The sequence below is a fragment of the Nicotiana sylvestris genome, chromosome 6 (assembly GCF_000393655.2).
Source record: "Nicotiana sylvestris chromosome 6, ASM39365v2, whole genome shotgun sequence".
In the NCBI taxonomy this organism is placed as follows: Eukaryota; Viridiplantae; Streptophyta; class Magnoliopsida; order Solanales; family Solanaceae; genus Nicotiana; species Nicotiana sylvestris.
In genome coordinates this window covers 175,657,240-175,674,128 of record NC_091062.1, presented here as the reverse complement: position 1 = coordinate 175,674,128, position 16,889 = coordinate 175,657,240, and the positions used below count along the sequence as shown (strand labels likewise).

Sequence of the window (16,889 nt, the reverse complement as noted above, 5' to 3'; positions counted from 1 at the left end):
CACTTGCTGTGCATTTTTGTTGCATAGGTTCATATGTGGCTAGTGGCTTAGTGGCATAGCGGCATGGTTGATACGGAGACTTAGGTGAGTTGCATTTATCGAGACGTCTGTAGCCAGCAGAGTCTCCTTTAGAGTATTGTACTGTATTTTCATTTATGTCCACTTATATTCCGGACAATTACTGTATTTTATTTTATTCCCTAGTAATTGTTCATGTACTTATGACACTGGGTTCTGGGATGATCACGGGATTTTTCAATAATTAAATTTTGTAAAGACATCCTCATTTACCCAGCGGAGTTTATTATTTATTATTTATTTGCTTAAAGGAAATGATTTCAAAATAATTTAAAACGAGAAATTGCTAGTAAATGGTAGTTGGCTTGCCTGACAGTGGTGTCTGGCATCATCATGACCCTTAGTGGATTTTGGGTCATGACACTTTTACTAATAGGCACCGTCACGACTCTCGAGGGTGGAGAAATCCAGGTCGTGACAAAGTCCTAGCTATGTTTCAACAAACTCAACATTGACCAAACAATGTTTGCTTGGAATTTAGCCATCACATGTTCTAGCTAATGATTGTGAGGGATTAGTGCCAAGCAAATATCCCTAGCTATATTAGCAACGGATAACATATTTTTCTAGCTAATAAAATTTAGCTAAGAGCATATTAGCTATGGAATTTAGCTAAGTCCATTTTTCTAGCTAAAGCGACGTTAGCTAGGAGTCTCAGTAAGTTAGCTAGGATTTTGGTTTTTAGCTAATGGCTTGTTCTCTTGTAGTGATATCACATGAGTAAATGCAGAACTAGATAAACTATAAGATCTCAAAAATTAGCACAAATTGTTATGTTCTCTAAAAAAAGAAATTATAAAATTAAATTTGTTCTCAATTCAAAAATTCCTATCAAGACCCAAGTTTTTTATGTTAAAAGAAAAAAAAATTAAAAGATTTAAGATCTAGAGAAATCTATTGCTCTATCAAACCAATTGCTCTTGAGAAATCTATCATTTACCAAGATATATTGATGATAATTGAATCAAATAGTGATAAATACTTTAAGTGCTCAATTAAAAATCAATTATTTTTAACATGAAATAAATTCTTTTACATAGCAAAAGAAAACTACTAATCAAACTAGAATGTAAAGGCAAAGAATTAGATTATTATAGTAACAAAGGACTAGGCTAAAAATACAAATGAATAATGTGTACCATATAATTTTAAAAACTATATGTGTGTGTGTAATAATAAATTTAAATTTCTGCTTATATAGTCGGTTTTGGATTTTTTGGTTGACTTGGTTCGGTTTTTTGTTTGGTTCGATTTTTCGAGTTTTTATGAACCCCTATTATGCATGTCAACTATCGCCTGCAATGCGGCAAGAGATCTTTTTTTGCTAACTAGTTTTTTGGTACCCCGTCTCAATAAGTATAATTTTTTTTGTAAAATCAGAGCCTCATTTTAAAATTTCTTCGATAGTGTGAAGACACTATGCGTATCCACACCGAGACCAATCCTTGCTATCAACTCTTTGATCAATGAAACTGGCGAACAAATTGAATATTTTTTTTACCCTTTAGAAATAGAGTTCACACTAAACAAAAAAGTCATTTAATTATTCGCCTAATATTTAAAATTATAAAATATACTATAACTTTATTATTAGTAGTAAATCTTTTCTTATTTGAACTTTATAAAAAGTCCTAATATTTAGGACTTTAAATTCAAGTAAAATTTGCTTTCCATAAATTATTTACTTTTTAAATGAATGAGATTTAATTTACACGTAACTCTAAATTTTGAGAATATTGCTTCCTTGCTAGTATTTGTTTATTTTTTGTTTTGTAACCGTTAGAACGGTTATTTTCTATTAAATATTTATTCTTTAATATGAGAAAATAAATTAAAATGACTATTTTATCTAGTATGAAATCTATTTTTAAAGGATAAAAAAGACAAACGATATTTAACTAAGGTTTTTCGTGCATTTAATCTAGTATAGAGTATAGATAAATATAAATATAAATTATTAAAATTGACGGCAAGTAAGAGAAGTTGAATCGGCAAGGAGGGCGACCTAACTGTGTAATTGGTGTGCTCTTTCTAATTTAAGAATTTGTAAACATACTGAAGATTTGTAGGAATATTTATTTTTGACTGAAGAAATTACAATGTTAGATCTTGACTCGGACTCATTTACTTGTTCTTTTGAAGGGATAACATATACAATTTGATTCCAACAAGGAAATATAACCGAAATCTAGAGTCATTTCTTTAAAATAATGCTTTTATAATGAACTTTAAAGTCCTAAATAGTAGGAATTTCTACCTAGTCAAATAAGAAAAAATTTAATAATTTTTTAATTTGATTTTAAGGTTCTAAATATCAAGCAAATAATTAAAATTAAAATTTTGTCCAATATAAAATTAATTTTTAAAGGGTAAAAAAGGTGAACGACATTTTAATAAGGGCTTTCGTGCTTTTAATATAGTATATATATATAGATATAGATATAGATATAGATAGGTATAGATATAGATAATGATAATTGCAAGGGAGCATTTATACTTGTAATAAATACTAAAATTTAATATGCAACCCTAAAATCACGAGTTGTTGAAGAGAATCCGCCCTATTGGCCAACCATGTTATATTAGCCAGTTGTGTTGATCACGTAAGTGATTGAATTAATTTATCTACTATTCACAAAGTTGACCGAATATATATCAACAAGTTACATATTTGGCCAACCTAACAAACATAATTATATTTAATAGCTGAATATATAAAAAAAATATGTATAGAATATAGGGTGAAAATCATTTATATTCTCCAAGTTTACTCTAAAAATCAAAACTTATCCTCCAACTTTCAACAATTATCATTTTCGTCCTTTCATCCTAAGCAATGTCTATTTTACCCTTGACCTTTTCAACTCTTCATATATGTAATACCTTTTTTTTAATATTATTTAGATATTTTTTAATGCATGTATTTATTCATAAGTTAAAAATATTATATCTTATTAAATAATTTAATCTAATTTCACTAAAATTATAAATAAAATAATTATATTATTAATTTGTTACAAAATATATTGCTACTTTATTATTATTATTTAAATATTATGTATATTAAAATTTAATGTATGTTGGTGTGTGTCTGATTTTAAGTTCTACTATTTTTATTATACTTTATGTGTATATAAATGTTTGAGTTTTGATTGTTATTACTAGATTTTTTCTAAATTATAATTAAAGTTCATGTAAAGTGTAAAAAGATAATTTTTGAAAATTTATTATAAAATTTACCTCTATTTTACGTCTATTATTTTTTTATTACCAACATTGTATAATTTATAAAAAATTTACTCTCATGTAGATAGATTGAGTTTTAATTTCTATTAATAAAATTACTAATACGAGTAAATTATTAATTGCAGTCTTTTATTTTTTTATTTATTTTACTATTGAACATCATTAACTTATATGCTTGACTACTACTTATCACCTTTCTTGGTTTCGAATTTTTTTAAAGTTTGTCTATAGGTAAGCCGATAACATAAATTAAAATTAAAAAAATCATTAGAATAAAAATAAGGGATGAAAATTGTAGAGGGTAAAATAAGCATTTTAAGAAGTCACCTTTGATATGAGGAGTAGTATGATAATTGATCAAAGTTGGAGGATGAATTTGATTTTTAAAGCAAACTTGAGGGATGTAAATAGTTTTCATCCAATATATATATATATATAGGTTGTACTGTATAGTTTTCCCTATATCTATCTTAAGGAATCATGTGTCTCCCTTTATATACTACTCATGTATATCAAAAAGAGTTTAATTACTTAATGCTTAGATGAGTTAGTTTGACTTGACACAAAGTTTAGAAAAAAAAATAACACTTTTAAAATATGTGGTCCTAAAAGCCTAAGTGGTAAAAGCTTTGTGGGGCTATAATATTTGCGTGACTATAAAAGCTTCTCATTAAGGGTAAAGCGGGTAAAATAAAAAGTTCAAAGTTAAATTATTTCTAAGTAGAGAAAATTATCATTCTTTTTGAAACGAACTAATAATGAAAGTGTATCATTTAAATTGAAATAGGTAATTTTGTATAAAAAATAATAATTGGTAATCTTAAGAAAATGAAAAAGTAATCTTCTAACAAGTCAAAATGCACTAATAGTTGTAAAAATATCTTTACACTGTCAATGCATATAGCTTAATGTAACGATCTGGCCGGTCGTTTCATGAGTTACCGCTCTGTTTTTCCCATTTCTGCTTCTTATTTCTTTGTTTATCGGTTCTATATGTGATCGGGTTGGTTGGCTCGGGTTTGGAAAGGTTTTGAGAAGGTTTGAGACTCTTAGTCTCTTTTGAGCATGTTTAAGTTGGAATAGTCAACCAGATGTTGACTTATATGTTAAAGGGCTCAGATGTGAGTTCTGATGGTCGGATAGCTTCGGGAGGTGATTTGGGACTTAGGAGCATGATCGGAATGTGTTTTGGAGGTCCGGAGTAGATTTAGGCTTGAATTGGCGAAATTGGAATTTTGGTATTTCCGGTTGATAGGTGAGATTTGATATAGGGGTCGGAATGAAATTCCAGGAGTTGCAGTTGTTCCGTTGTGTCATTTGGGATGTGTGTGCAAATTTTTAGGTCATTCGGACGTGGTTTGGTAGACTTTTTGATCAAAAGCGTAATTTAGAAGATTTTGGAATTCTTATGCTTGAATCCGATGCGAATTTGGTGTTTTGATGTTGTTTTGAGTGTTACGAAGATTGGAACAAGTTTCAATGATGTTATGGGGCACGTTGGCATGTTTGGTTGAGGTCTGGGGGAGCCTCGTGTGAGTTTCGGGTGGTCAATTGGACCATTTCAAGTTGTTGGAGATTGCAGAAAACTGCTGTTGAGTGTTGCAGGCAATTAGCCTTAGTGTTTGCGAAGGGCTGGGCCATTGAGCATTGCATTCGCGAGAAGGGGAGTCGCATTCGCGAAGGTTGGAGTCAGGAGGCATCGCGTTTGCGAGAGGTCAGACGTGTTCGCGAAGGAGGAAATTTTGGTCAACGTTAGTTTGTACATCGGGAACGCGAGACTTTGATCGCGTTCGCGAAGAAGGTTTTAATGCCTGGGCAGAATGTTTAAATAGCCATTGTCCGCGATTTTGGGGCTGACTTCCACCATTTTGGGGTGATTTTGAAGCTTTTTGAAGAGGATTGAAGAGGGATTCAAGGGGAAACACTTGGAGGTAAGATTTATGGACTTAATACTCGATAATTATGTGAATTCTACCTAATTAATCATGTAATTTAAACCTAATATTGAAGAACTAGGGCTTGTGATTGGAGACCTAGAAATTGGGATTTGAGAGGTCGTTTGTGGTTGGATTTTGATGTTTTTGATATGAATGAACTCAAGGAGTGATAAGGAGTATATTAATGTAATTTTTATTGGAATCCGAGATGTGGACCCGGGGGTCGGATTTGGCCAATTTCGGGATTTATGTTGTAATTTGATTTCTTTTTAGTGGGCTTTGTTCCCTTAGCATATTTTGATGGTTTGCACCGATTTTGGTTAGATTTAGAGCATCCGGAGGTCGATTCGAGGGGAAAAGGCATCGCGAGCTAGAGATTTGGACCGGATATGTCACGACCCAAAAATCCCTCCGAAGGAGTCGTGATGGCACCTAGTCTCTAAACTAGGTAAGCCTAACATTAACTGAAATAACATTGATATTTGCCAACTTTAAATTCAATAACTCTTAACAATTTATAATTCCCAAAACCGGTGGTACAAGTCACAAGCCTTTCTAAGAGTAGTTATACAAAATAAATACATCACTGTTCCGAAACAAAGGGAACAAATGGAAATAAGTACAATTGAAGGTGACTCTAAGGACTGCGAACGCTGCAGCGGGTTTACCTTGAGTCTCCACCGCAACGAGTAGCTACTATCGATCAAATACCTGGGTCTGTACACAAAAATGTACAGAAGTGTAGTATCAGCACAACCGGCCCCATGTGTTGGTAAGTGCCTAGCCTAACCTCGGCGAAGAGTGACGAGGCTAGGACCAGACTACCAAATAAACCTGTGCAAAATAACGTACAAAAATAATAGGAAGCAGATAACAATGATGACAACAATGATCAACCAGTGATATAAATAACAAGCAACAAGAACACCATAAATGCTTCTCAACAAATAATAAATACAAGTGCAATCAATTAATCAAGTCCTTCAAATATAAATCTTTCGCCTATAAATCCTTCAAGTAATAATCTCTAAGATAATATGTTTTTCAATAAATATATTTCATCCTTAACTCTGAATCACAAGTATTTTGCACATTGTGCCAACTAAAATTTTCCATTTCCTTTCTTCCTTCTTTCAAATAATTTCGGTTAAACAAAATCACAACATACAATGATCCCTCTTACCGGTAGGTCATATAATTTTCAATGAAAATCAATTATTTAGAAATTAAATCAAACTCATCGAATTGATTAACAAGAGTCTCTTTTAGCCTCACAACTATTTTTAGTGACCAACACATAATGATAGACATAGCTATCTCCATATAATCTCCCAACAGAAGTATTCACATATGTAGATTAAGAATTAGGAAGCTCACTCATAAGTGGAGCACAATAGGAGAACTTTCCTCGATGCTCAAAACCGAATCAAGTTAAGAAAATTTTGACTTTATAATAATTTGAGACCGTACTTATAACGATACCGTCTGGTGCAGCAACCTCAGCCATACCATAGAAAATATATCAACGGACTGGGTCTCCACCTCTAGGAGTCTCACCTTCACCTCTAATATCCTAACCTCTACCTATGGTTGGTCATGTAAGTGGAGTAGTAACTGCAACGGGGCACGTAGCCTGAGTGCTTTGACGAAATATGTTTCTCCCAAGTCTAGGATAATTTCTCAAGATGTTCCTAGTATCACCATTTTCATAACAACCCATCCGCAGTTCGACTGCTCATACTAAGTCTGTACCGGATAACTTAAATAACCATTGCGGGAAATTTCATGCCACTGGTACATTAAAAGATGATTGCCCCACGTAAGTGCCCTGATTAACTAGAGCACTATGAGTATTCTGAAATTGTTTCCATGTCCCTGCTGATACTGAAATGTAGAATTATTAAGGACGCGGGAATACCAAAAAGTCCCATCATCATTCCTTTCAAATATCAGCTCTTAATCATATACAAGTTTCAACAAACCCTTCAATACCACATATATACAGCTCAAGCCAAAACTAATATAACACATGACCCCACAATTTGAGTGTTGATAGTAAACTCCCCTCACTTAGCACGAAGCCATATGAAGCATTCTGATGATTCACAATACTAACCTTTATTGCTCATACGACACCGGTCATAAGACACCTCAAGCTATTTATTTGGCGCATGTCATCCTCGTGACAGTTAAACTCGCCTCTTCCAGTGTCTCGGCTTGCTAGTAAATATCATTCGCTAAATAGAAATCCCATACGAACACATAACCTCTAATATGACCAACTATTTTTAGATCTACATCCACATGTGATGATTAGGCAACCAATTAAACCTTCTTAAGATTTTACTTATCAACCAAATGTCAGAATCTGATGCACGCCCATGCGCACAACCAAAAGATCTCTTTGCGCTTTCATATCTTTGATTTTGAACGACACGTGGTAACAATGGTTGAGCAGCCCTGGCTCACTTATAACCTTTTACGGCATCACAAACCATTGGCATAGTGCGCAATTCCATACATGAGTGGATGCAAAAGAACATAACATATATGCTTCAAGCTGAATGTCGCACGATAAGGAATGAATGAAGTGGAAATTTTTCCTACTAGTTCTGTAGCCTCTCAAAGATAAGTACAGACGTCTCCGTACCGATCCGCAAGACTCTACTAAACTCGCTTATGATTGTATAACCTATGAACTTAGAGCTCTGATACCAACTTGTCACGACCCAAAAATCCCTCTGAAGGAGTCGTAATGGCACCTAGTCTCTAAACTAAGTAAGCCTAACATTAACTGAAATAACATTGATATTTGCCAACTTTAAATTCAATAACTCTTAACAATTTATAATTCCCAAAACCGGTGGTACAAGTCACAAGCCTTTCTAAGAGTAGTTATACAAAATAAATACATCACTGTTCCGAAACAAAGGGAACAAATGGAAATAATTACAATTGAAGGTGACTCTGAGGACTGCGAACACTGCAGTAGGTTTACCTTGAGTCTCCACCGCAACGAGTAGCTACTATCAATCAAATACCTGGGTCTGTACACAAAAATGTACAGAAGTGTAATATCAGCACAACCGACCCCATATGCTGGTAAGTGTCTAACCTAACCTCGGCGAAGTAGTGACGAGGCTAGGACCAAACTACCAAATAAACCTGTGCAAAATAGCGTACGAAAATAATAGGAAGCAGATAACAATGATGACAACAATGATCAACCAGTGATATAAATAACAGGCAACAAGAACACCATAAATGCTTCTCAACAAATAATAAATACAATTGCAATCAATTAATCAAGTCCTTCAAATATAAATCTTTCGCCTATAAATCCTTCAAGTAATAATCTCTAAGATAATATGTTTTTCAATAAATATATTTCGAATATATTTTCTTCAAATAAATATCTTTCAGATAAGCATCTTTCGAATATAATTCTTTCGAATAAAGGTCACCTTGTGACACCTCATTTCATAATCATAAATAATATATGTCTCAGCCCACTTTCATATTTTCACGGCACCTCGTGCCCATATTTATGTCACAACCGCACGGACAACTCACGTGTCATTAAATAAAACCATAATATTTTCCCCGGCACCTTGTGCCCACATATTTCTGTCTCACATTGCACAACAATATTTTCATGTTACTCAGTTCATAGGTTCCATAACCCAATACAATTAAGAGTGTTCAAGGAGTCTCATTCACTTAACATAAAGTAGAGTACAACTTCCAACCCAATTAGGAAATCAACAAGAAAAGATGAAATTTTTTTTTTTTTTGAAATCATTTGATAAAGAAAATACCATTTTCAATGAAAGTACAATATCGAAGGAATCATTACCTTTAATACGAGAAATTAATAAATCAAAACATAGTAGAAATTCCTTTTTAAGTAAAGTACAACCTCAAACGGTTTAAGGAAACTTTAGTTGAGAAATCAATTGAGTTAAAAAATGTAATAATTCTTGAAATTTGAAGTATTGAACATATTAAAAAAATAAGGCGAGGTATTGTAAACACTATGGATTCCAACACAAAGGATCACAACAGTAAAGGGATCTAAACAGTTAATGCACTTGAATTGTTAATAACAAGTAAACACAGCAAACAGAAAGTGCACGACATCACCCTTCGTGCTTTAACACTCTTTCACTAAAATAATACACTGCATCACCCTTCGTGCTTTAACACTCTCTCACCAAAACAATACACGGCATCATCCTTCGTGCTTTACACTCTTCCTCACTCAAGCAACAAACACAAGGAAAATAGGGTAGGGAAATCTATAACATCGAAATAAAATCAAGTGATAACGGAAAATCAGTAAATAAACGTACAGGACAACATAACTCAATTAGAATCAGAAAAAACCAAGGACAAGTGCACGACATCACCCTTCGTGCTTTTACTCTCGTCCTCACCATAAGAATCAATATAAACTACACGGCATCACCCTTCATGCTTTACACTCTTCCTCACCATAAAATCAATATAATCGGCACGGAATTGTACATCGTGCGGCACGACATCACCCTTCGTGCTTTACACTCTTCCTCACAAAATCATACACGGCATCACCCTTCGTGCTTTAACACTCTTCCTCACCCAAACAACAATCACAAGAAATAAGGGCAAGGAAATAAATGAAATCACAATAAAATTCCGGTAAGGGAACAATAATACAACAATCAAATAAACGGCAAGGGAAACAACATCAAAACAATAACATCCCGGTAAGGGAAACAATAATATCAAACAAACATCTCGGCAAGGGAACAATAATATCAAAAAACATTCCGGCAAGGGAACAATAATAATAATAACATATGAAGTGCAATAAACCACAACGGAGTCATAACAATTATAATATAAGACTCACGGGCATGCTTGACACCAACGTATAGATACTCGTCACCATGCCTATACGTCGTACTCCACAATTAACATGTAGCAAATAAGACACAACTCCTAATCCCTCAAGCTAAGGTTAGACCAAACACTTACCTCGCTTTGCAACCAATTCAAAATTCCAACAAGCCTTTGCATCGCGAATTCGTGCCCGAAATTCCCAAATCTAGTCATAAACAATTCGATTCAGTCAATAAATATTATAGGAATTAATTCTATATGAAATTCTACATTTTCCATTAAAAATCCGAAATTGCACTAAAATTTCGCCCGTGGGGCCCACGTCTCGGAACCCGACAAAAATTACGGCATATGAAACCTCATCCAACCACGAGTACAACCATACCAATTTTACTAAAATCCAACATCAACTCGACCCTCAAATCTTCAAATTAAACCAAGAGGGTTTTCAAGATTTTCCCAATTAAAAATCACCAATTAAATGCCAAAACTAGTAATAGATTCGGGTAATCTAAACGCGTTCACACTGTTCACGACTGTTCGCGGGGGTACTGTTCATGGGGTACCGTACACGACACTGTTCATGGGTTACTATACATGGTACTGTTCATGGGGTACTATACATGATGCTGTAAAAAAAAGACAGCAGCTTCCCAAAGAGAATTTCAGCAGCTTTTTCTACCTGTTTACCTTCCGAAATCCACCCGAGGCCTTCGGGTTTTCAACAAAATACACCAACAAGTCTTAAAATATGATACGGACTTAGACGAAACCTCAAATCGCATCAAATAATGCTAAAACCGTGAATCAGATCCCCATTCAAACATAATGAAACTAAGAACGTCCAACTTCTATATTCGATGCAAAAACCTACCAAAACAAGTCCGATTGACTTCAAATTTTGCACACAAGTCATAAATGACATAACAAAGCTATAAAAAATTTTAGAACTAGATTCCGACCCCGATATCAAAAAGTCAACTCTCCGGTCAAACCTAAGAAATCTTTAACCTTAAATTTCTAGATTCCGTTAAATGGCGATAATTTGATCTAGGGACCTCCAAATTCACTTTCGGGCATATAACCAAGTCCCAATTCACGATACGGAACTACCGGAATGGTCAAAACTTTTATCCGGGTTCGTTTGCTCAAAATGTTGACCGAAGTCAACTCAATTGAGTTTTAAAGCTCTAGTTCACAATTTAATCCATTTTTCACATAAAAACCTTCCGAAAAATTATACGGACTGTGCATGCAAGTCGAGAAATTATTGATACCGCTTTTCAAGGTCTTAAAAATACCGAGATGATTATTTAATTTAAAGATGACATTTTGGGTCATCAGAGGATAGAGTTGAGTAATGATTGTAAATGTTGTCCTCAGGGTATGAAACCCTGAATTTCACAGGTGACACACATGCTAGATGACGAGCGTGAGGTCGTGTACCGTCGGGGATTGTGACTTAGTCCATCCCGAATGACTGTTTTACCACGTATTTGATTAAAAACTATTTGATATCATCATGTTTTGGGCTGAATGCCATATTTGGGCATTGTGCCAACTATTTGGACCCTTATGAAATTTTTACTGATATTTTCTCACTGTTTTGACTTTATACTTGTACCTAGTCATGCTATATTCTACTAATTTGATAACTCAGCCATATTTACTTTGTTATAACACATTAAATGATATTTTTAAATGATAATTTGGGCTGAGCATCATGTTTTAATGTTGCCCGAGTGGCTTATGAGATTCTGACTGAGTAAGACCGAGGGCCAGTGTTGTAAGGATACATTGATTTATAATTATGAGGCCGAGGGCCTAAGATTGTACGCCACGAGGTGACTTGTTGATATAAGGCCGAGAGCCTACTGATTATGCCACAAGATGACTTGATATTGCGCTTGGGTCGTAAGGGGTCCCTCCTGGAGTCTGTACACTCCCAGTGAGCACGGGTACCCATTGTGATATGAGATATAGCCCGATGGGCTGGTGTTGTTCCATGATATTGCCCGAGGGGTGGATTTTTATGTGTTTATCTGTTCTAGCTGCTCTTCATTTAATTGTTTAACTGTTAAAAATGGTATTTTAAGGAAGTTTCTTCTGAACTAAGTGTTTTTACATGTTTTCACTGTTTCATCGCTTTTACTGGTTTTATACTGCTTCATTATAGCATGTTGATGTGATTTTACATGATATCTTATCGCTCAGTCTTCATTTATTATTATTACTTATTGAGTTGGAATCCTCACTTTATTCCCTGCACCCCGTGTGCAGATTCAGGCGCTTTAAGTCCTACTTGACTGGGTACATATTATCCTCTCCAAACCCTACTGATGAGATTGCTCTGGGCTTTTTTGTTGGTGTCTTTAGAAAAAGAAAGAGGGGAGGGCGAGGATATTATATTAAATTGTTCTGCTAGCTAGTTAGTCTCTTTTCGAAATATTTATGACGGATTACCAGATGACTACCTCTTAGGGCGACTGGATTTCAGCACGAGGCAGAACGGTGATATTCTGATCAATGGTCACAAACAAAAACTTTCTTATGGAACATCTGTAAGATAACTAGCCTTTAGCTAAATAGTTAATACTATCATTATTTAAGTTTTCTTTCTATTAATTAACGTCTCCTTAATCAATTGTTCCCTTGTGATGATTGTTAAGATTAGAATTCATCGTAATTTTTCCTATAAAACCAGGGTTGCGTAACTCAAGATGAAACGTTGATAGCAACACTAACGGTTAAAGAAGCAGTGTTATACTCAGCAGAACTTCAACTGCCAGATTCTATGACAAAAGCAGAGAAGAAAAGAATAGCAGAGAAGAGTATAAAGGAGATGAGGTTACAAGATGCGACGAACACAAGAATTGGAGGAATTAGTGGAGGAGAAAAGAAGTGATTAAGCATTTGCATGGAGATTCTAATGCGACCAAAACTTCCTTTCCTTGACGAACCAAGCAGTGGCCTTGACAGTGCTGCATCTTATTATGTGATGAGCAGAATTTCACGTCAAAGATTTGAAAAAACCATTATTGCATCCATACATCAACCTATTGTTGAAGTTTTTAACCTCTTTCAAAACTTGTGCCTTTTGTCCTCAGGATTAATGGTATATATTTGTCCAACTAGTGCAGCAATTGAGGTAAAATGCAAGCTCTAAATATATATATATATATATATATATATATATATACGCACACACTCCCTATATCTCTTATTCCTAGGAGATCTTCCTCCACTAGCATATTTTTTTCGAAAAACTCTATTTATTCTGGTGTGGATTGACAGACATGCTTATATTTCTTGGTTTTAACAGGGCTCCTTACAATCGTAATTTCTATCTACTATTATCTACAAATAATAAGGTTATTAATAACCGGATAAATCCAAGAAATAACCTCTCACGTGCAAAATTATAGAAGATCTCCTTTAAGATCAAATAATTCCATCTAATTGAGTATAATTATATGTGTGATAGCATTTATAATCAGGGGCGAACCTATGCTATATTGAGATGGGTCACGGCACCCGTAAAGTTTAGAAAAAATTTCATGTATACATGTATATGTTCTTAAAAATTAGTAGTATATTAGTAGTGGACACTCTATATACAAAGTAGATTTTAGTTCAATCTAAAGTGCACCCGTGACTTTTAAATCCTGAGTTCGCCTTTGTCTACAACACTAGGAATATCAATGAACCCGATTATTGCATGATAGCCTTTTTTAGCTTCTAGGGTCTATTTCTTAGTTCAAGATCCATTTTACTAACTGAATCAAAGAATTAGTAGATCTGTCCCTATATATATATATATATATAATTGTTCAGCTTTTAATCTCTCTTTTTATTTTCTTTTATGATAGTTTTTTGCATCAAATGGTATTCCTTGGCCGCCTCTTTAAAATCCGCCGGACCATTTTCTGAAAACAATAAACAAAGACTTTGATGAGGTAAGTCAAATGTATACACTTCCCTTTTCTAAGAGAGAGGGCAACGTTTGCTTTTTATTGAATGTCTTGCCTTCTGTTCATAAATAATTATAGGATATTGAGCAAGGCTCATCAGCTGGAAGAAAACCTACCGAAGAAGTAGTGGATCTTCTCATAAATTCATTTGAGAGCTATTATAAAGTTCAGAATCATGTTGTAGAAATATGTCAACGGGTAAGGAAAAAAACCCTAAAGGGTTGCTTGTTTGGAATGAGAAGAAACTCTATGACATTCATTAGTATATTATTTTCAGGGTGGTGAAGTATTGGAAAAAAGAAGCCATGCCAATTTTACTACACAATGCCTAGTGTTGACAAGGAGGTCAGCTGTGAACATGTTTCGCGATCTTGGCTACTATTGGATGCGATTAGCTACTTATTTCGCCCTTGCTTTAGGTATTGACTCCATCTACTATGATGTTGACACGAGCTATCGTTCAATCGAGGTCAGGATATAGAATCTTCTGACGAAATTTTAGAAATTTCTTCGTTAATTCTCAAAGTATGTCAATACAATAAACTTAGTAATTGTCACATAGTTTTATGAATCGTAACTTGGTTTTAAAAATTATTTTTTTGGAAAGAGGTTTTATGGTGGCTTTCATTGTTTCATTTATGACATTTAATGGATTTCCTTCATTTGTGGAGGACATGAAGGTATATCTATATCTTTTTTTTTTTCATATGACATAACTAACGAATTCTGCATTTTATTTTGTATCATGACTAATTAATTTTAACTACTTCAATAAAAATTGCAGGTATTTCAACGAGAAAATTTGAACGGGCACTATGGATGTTTTGCTTTTGTAATAAGCAGCACACTTTCTTCTATATCATACTTTCTATTAAATTCATTGGTTCCAGGTGCCATTGCCTATTTCATTACTGGATTTCAAAGTGGATTTGTCCATTTCAGCTACTTTACTCTGATCCTCTTCACTTGTATGATGATAGTCGAAACTCTAACGATGAACGTTGCGGCAATCGAACCTAATTTGCTCACTGGCATTGTAATAGGTGCAGCAATAGAAGGATTGATGATTTTAACCGGTGATTTTTTTCAATTACCTGATAAATTGCCTAAACCTATTTGGAAGTACCCATTATACTACATTTCCTTTCAAACGTATGCTTACCAAGGTATGTTTAAGAATGAATTTGAAGGGTTAAACTTTACGGATTATCTGAATGGAAATAATCAGACAATGAGTGGAGAAGATGTCTTAAGAGAAAGATGGCAAGTAGAAATAACATACTCAAAATGAATAGACCTTGCCATTTTGGTAGGAACGTTAATTTTGTATCGTTTGATGTTCTTTCTGATTATCAAGACAAAGGAAAAGGTCATGCATGTAGTGAAAAGATCCATATCAGATCTATCAACCAAAATAGACAAATCATGGCCAAGTCCGTAGCTGCCTCACCTTTCCATGGACTCACTTCATCTAGTGAAATTCCTACCAACAAAGTATAAGATGTAATTCGCTCAGTTCCTTGCGATTTAATGATTTGACCATTTCTCAATTTGTGCATGTTTAGAGGTGGATCTAGGATTTAAAGGTAGCGGGTGCCATAATTTTCTTTAATGTATAACTTGTAATAACTAATATAGAGTTTGTTCGGAATGTTTATTTGGTTCATTTTTTTCCGTTTATTCGGGCAATTTAATATGCTTTTTAATTATGAAATATTACATCTCTTTCTCAAATCCTGCTTGTGAGATTTTATTGGGTATGTTGTTGTTGTGTGAAAATTACGTCTCTGACATCAAGAAACAAATGTAATTGGCATTTTAAAAAGGAAATCACGGCTTTATTATTATTAACAATATAAGTAAAATCAATATTTTCACTAGGGAACTACATCTTTTTTTGTATGCTACAAATAAATTTGTACAAATAAAATAATATCTTCAATTAGGACATTCCACCAATCAGAATAAGAAAAATAAAAAATATATCTTCAATAGATAAGTTATACACAGGAGAACATGCCATTAGCATCGGAATTTAGTTTGGGACCTCAGTTCCCTAGCTAATATAAGCCTTTAGCTAGGGATGTAGCTAGAGAAGTCCTATTTCCTTGCAAAATTTTTCGATCAAAAATTTAGTCACAATATAGCTAGGAATTAGCTAAGGACTATTCCTTGCTAAATGGTAGCTACAGATCTTTCCTAGCCAAATTTATAGCTAAATAACATATTTTGAACACGGTAACACAAATGTATCGTAGTAGAATCAAAACATAAACCCAAAATGTTCAAATTGGGGGCATGGAGGGATAGGCAGGTTAACCCAAATTGGGGCCATTTATGTTTCTTCTTCTGGTGTAATGTCAGGAGAAAAATTTAAAGATCCTTATGTGAAATCCCCCCATTTGCATCATAATCTTAAATGTCACTACTTATGATCAACTTCATAATTAAAATTAATAAAAATATGCCTTAAATAAATTCGAAACGAACATTCACCAGAAATTGAACTCGACTTATTTCAATTCTTGGCTCATCAACTATTTCTCCAGCCATTAACTCTTAGATCTTGTTAGTGCAGGATATTAAATCTTACTCATGTCTTCCTCTTGCCATAGTTCACTAAACAAGCTTACAAAATTAAAAATGACATAATATCTTCATTGAACTAGGCTCCAACAGAAAACAAGCTTGCACACTAAATATTTGGTAACAATATATAAGATGTATTTCTAAAGTTACAATTAATGTTTCAACAATGTAACCAACAAAATAT

The 16,889-nt window shown here is 33.9% G+C and overlaps 1 pseudogene; it reads left to right on the top strand.

Annotated features, from left to right (window-relative positions):
- The first annotated feature begins 8,320 nt into the window (after positions 1-8,320).
- LOC138868157 (ABC transporter G family member 1-like) lies at positions 8,321-15,557 on the top strand (annotated as a pseudogene).
- The last annotated feature ends 1,332 nt before the right edge of the window (positions 15,558-16,889 follow it).